This window comes from Amblyomma mixtum, chromosome 3 (assembly GCF_055824585.1).
Source record: "Amblyomma mixtum isolate Tamu chromosome 3, ASM5582458v1, whole genome shotgun sequence".
In the NCBI taxonomy this organism is placed as follows: domain Eukaryota; kingdom Metazoa; phylum Arthropoda; class Arachnida; order Ixodida; family Ixodidae; genus Amblyomma; species Amblyomma mixtum.
The window spans coordinates 397,997,846-398,002,538 of record NC_143014.1 but is presented as its reverse complement, the minus strand read 5'-3'; the positions used below and the strand labels follow the sequence as shown (position 1 = coordinate 398,002,538).

At 50.0% G+C, this 4,693-nt stretch overlaps 1 pseudogene; it reads left to right on the top strand.

The window, feature by feature from the left end:
- The first annotated feature begins 3,442 nt into the window (after positions 1-3,442).
- Positions 3,443-4,693, top strand: LOC149357296 (uncharacterized; annotated as a pseudogene).

Genomic DNA, 4,693 nt, shown 5'->3' with positions numbered 1-4,693 from the left:
TATTAATGTACTAGGATGTTTCACTGCACTAGTCAAGTATCATGACAGAATTGTTCCTATTCTTTTCTATGTTGTCTCCGAGGGTACTACACTTATTGGCTTGGATGCCATTCGAGCTCTAAATTTATTTATTGTGGGAGCAACCTTGCAATGTTTCCAGACGGTGGCGAATCCTTTTGAGAAAATTCCCTCCGCACTAGCGACAGAGTTTCCGAAACTCTTTTCAGACGAAGTGGGACTAGCTAAAGGGTTCCAGCATGAAGTGAAAGTGCGTTCGAATGTGCAACCTGTAGTTTCCAAACTGCGACGGTTACCACTTGCTATCCGTTCCAAAGTATCTGAGGAACTCGAACGGTTAGAGAAGCAGGACATTACTGAAAGAGTGAACGCTTCAGAATGGATTTCACCGATCGTCGTTATCCAGAAGCCGAATGGAAACATCCGCTTGTGCATTGACTTGCGTGAAGTTAATAAGGCCGTGGCACCTGTGTGTTCCCACTTGCACATGCAGAGGAACTTCTCTATGCTCTGGTAGGTGTTACACACTTTTCTAAGTTGGACTTAGCTTCTTCATACTACCAGATTCCTTTGCATTTAATAGTCGTGATTTAACAGCATTCCTCTCACATAAAGCAGTCCTCCAGCAAGTGGGTCCACACGGACTCCAAACGGTAGCCTTCGCGTCTCGGACCTTGTCTCCTACAGAGCGAAAATATTCAGTGGGCGAGAGAGAAGCACTCGCATGTCTTTGGGCATGTGAACGATGGCATGTGTACTTATGGGATCGTCCATTCACACTGCGAACGGACCATCAAGCTTTGGTTTCATTGCTTTCAAGTCAGGGCACCGGTCGAAGACCGCTTCGAATTGCAAGATGGTACAATAGACTATAGTGCTATAATTTTGACGTTCAGTACCACAAGGAATCTAACAATCAAGTGGCACTTTCTCTACTGCCAGTGCTAGTTTCTGACAGAGTGTCAGATGACAGAGAAGTGGTAATCGCTTACATTGAGCCAGCTTGTACCACAGGTCAGGACTTTAAGACAGTTTTCACAAGAGACGCTTGCCTACAGAAAGTGCAACAGTATGCTGTTTCCAATTGGCCGATTGCCAATAAGTTGCCTTCGGAACTTCAGCCTTTTTTCCGTTTAAGAGATGAACTCTCTATCATTGATAGTCTTTTGTATCGAGCTGACCGAATTGTAGTTCCTATTTCATTGACTAACCAGTCGATTGCTACGGCTCATGAAGCCCATCAAGGGATTGTCCGCACTAAGACATGTCTCAAGGAAAAGTTTTGGTGGCCTGCGATGGACAGGCAAATTGAAAATACTATTAAGAACTGTCCTGTGTGCATAGAAACAGACAAAACCATGAAGACTTCCGTACCTCCTTTACAACCAGTTCCTTATCCAGAGCGGCCATGGCAAAAAGTGGCTATAGACATAATTGGTCCTTTTGAGAAAGCCCCTGCCAACTGTCGGTATGCCATTACATTAGTGGACTACTATTCCAAGTGGTCTGAGGTGAAGTTCACCTCACAAATCACAACCACAGTCATTACTGATTTCCTTCTTGAAATTTTGGCTCATGAGGGTTATCCTGAGGGGGTCATTTTAGACCAGGGTCCGCAATTCATGTCCAAAGAATTCAATGCATTCCTCAGCAGCAGAGGTATCAAACTGAGTCATTCATCCAGGTACTACCCACAGGCCAATGGCCAAGTTGAACATTTCAACCGCACTCTCAAATCCTATGTTCAAATGGCATTGTGTTCAGGAAAGTAAAAACAGCGCTAAATTCTACACAAACCACACAGAAAGACGGACAGGACGGGCGCTGCCTGCCCGACGGGCGCTGCCAGCGCCCGTCGGGCAGGCAGCGCCCGTCCTGTCCGTCTTTCTGTGTGGTTTGTGTAGAATTTAGCGCTGTTTTTACTTTCCTGAACACAATGTCACACCAACTAGCCCAGCAAAAGGTACTGTCAAATGGCATCTTTGGAAAAGCGTCCACTTAAAACTGCTGTGCATGAGTACTTGGGTATCTACCGTTCAACTCCACATGCTACTACAGGCGTAGCTCTGTCAGTATTACTCCATGGCCGGTCGCATAGAACTCGACTAGACATCATTGGATTTTCTTCCGTAGCGCCTTTGTTCCATCGCAATTCATTTGAAGCTATTCAGAAGCTCAGAGAGCGGGTGACACAGAAGCAAACATACACTAAGGAATATACTGACAGGAGGCGTGCTGCAAAGCCTCCACCATTTCAAGTTGGAGATCATGTGCGAGTTCGCAAACACATAGTCCATTTCAAAACTGACAGAGCTTTCTCCAAACCACAACAAATAATTGCAAAACAAGGACCTCCGACATTTCGTTTACAAAATGGAAAGGTGTGGAATGCATTAAAGCTCGCCAAGAGTCAACAATCCAGTTTCCAACAACCAGAAGAGCTTGACTTGTTTTTGATGCCGCTTACATACGACGCCAGGAGCCATCCAACTACATCTACAACTCAAGTCTACACTCATAGTTCTCCTACCATATCCGGACAGCACATGAGTCCTGAACCTCCTCTACGAGTCTCCGCAGAACGTGCGTCACTTCCTTCAGTGTGTGATGATCCTTCAGTGTGTGGTGATCCTTCAGTGTGTGGTGATCCTTCAGTGTGTGGTGATCCTTCAGTGTGTGGTGATCCTTCAGTATGTGGTGATACCGAATCTTCACATAATAGTGCAATTTTTTTTAACAGTGGTCTGTGCCTACAAGTGTCCAGAGTGGTGACAGCCAGAACTCTCACCACTCATTTTTCAAGTAACCAGGTGATCACACGGACTATTCTCCAGGGAACTCCAGGGACTTTTCTCCAGGCCAGCAGTCTGAGAGTCCTCATCCAGAACACGCACAGCGGCCAAAGAGGACTATTCGGAAGCCTTTGTGGCTCGAGAACTTTGTGATAAAGTGACTTGTGTGCTTGTATGTACATTTCTTTGTGTGTATAGGGAGAGAGAGAGTGTGTGTTTGCTTGTTTGTGTCCACATTCAATGTAGCTGTGAATGTTTTTCCCAAGGGAGTAAGTGTGTTTTCTTGTTTGTGTCAATTTTCAATGTATCTGTGAATCTTTTTCCCCAAGGAAGGGAGTATGTTGTATTGTGGTTCATTTCTTTTCCGTACTTGTTTGAGTTCTTATTTCGGTTTTGTGATTTGTCTTGTATTGTTGTCTTGTGACGTGATCTTGTGTATATATAGGCTGTGTCCATCAAATAAAGGGTCTTGGTCTTGGTCATGAGACAACAGCACGGACTCGACTCTTCTTACTAAGACGGCCAACACCACAGGCAGCACTCTCATAAACGTGGCCGCGGTCGCCTCCTGGGCCACCTCCACATCGTGGTGACCTGGCGACCCGCCCCTTCTTCACCAGCGGCGTTCCAGGATGGCAGGCTGGCAGGACCCAGGATTCGACCCGCCGCTTCCAGCGTTCCGGTCACATGGCGTTGGCGGGTGGTTCGCTCAGTTCGAGGCTGCGCTGTACATGAACGGCATCACTATCCAGCCGTTCAAACACGCAGCTAGTCCTCTGCGATATCCCCCTACCAACCTGCTGCGTCGACTCACCTGCTCTGTCTTGGTCTGCCGGCCATACGATGAGCTGCGTGCGGCCGTCCTGGCGGACTTCGGCGCCTACTATGTTCCGCTGCCACTCTACGGCGCAGCCGACCCGCTTTCGCCACTGCCAGCATCTGGCCCTGCACCGGCCTCACTCGCGCCCACACAGCCTTCATCAGAATACTGCGCGCCTCGGCAGCCCCTGACTGCCTTCCCGCCACTCCTGCCCAGCGTCTTCGACCCGGCCGTCCCTATCCACGACACACCAGGTGGTCTCAGCGCGAGCTTTGCCTCACATCCTGCCACCACTACTGTCCTACCCACGTTTTTGGCCCTACCCATTTTTGCTTCACTGCCGTCAATTGACGCCAGAGCCTCCTGCAACAAAGGAAGACTCTGCGGCAGTAGCCGTGTCGTGACTTCCGGCATCACCGTCTCCCTCGTCACTACCGCCAACAGCTGAACAGGCCTGTGCAGCAACGTCGACGCCGCGTCTAGCTGATTCTCAAGAGCTCTCGGCAAAGACCAAGCCTGCTAGCCATCACCCCAGCCCCTCCAAAGGTTCGTACCGCACTGAAAGTCACCCGAAGCAGGATAAGAAGGCCAAACAGATGACAGCAATACCAAGCATGGCGATTGTCACCCGCCCTACATTGCCTGAAAATGACCTGAACCGGTGCCAGAGCCTGTCGCCAAGCCAAAGCAGGGCACTGCTGTGGACCCTTCTTGCTCCTCGCTGGTATTAGAATCTTCAAAGAAGCCTGACAACACTGGCTCGGCCCCCACCCAACGCAAGTGCGCCGGGAGACCACCGCCCACACCCTCTCGCCCGCAGCAAATTTAGGCTCCACCCACGCTGCAGCTTCATCAGCCGCTATCTCGGAGGATTCCTAGGCTGACCAGGCCAGCTGATGTGCCCCCGGTTGCTACCGCGGTGCCGAGGCCGCTTCCGATTGCCGCTACCTCGCCGGCGTTCCCCTTCGTGAACGGATCGGCGCCAGTGGCAAGGGCGCCCCTTGTGTGGCCATCCGTCACGTTCACGCCAGTGAGTGCACAGCTGGCTGTGAGCGTGTCCTAG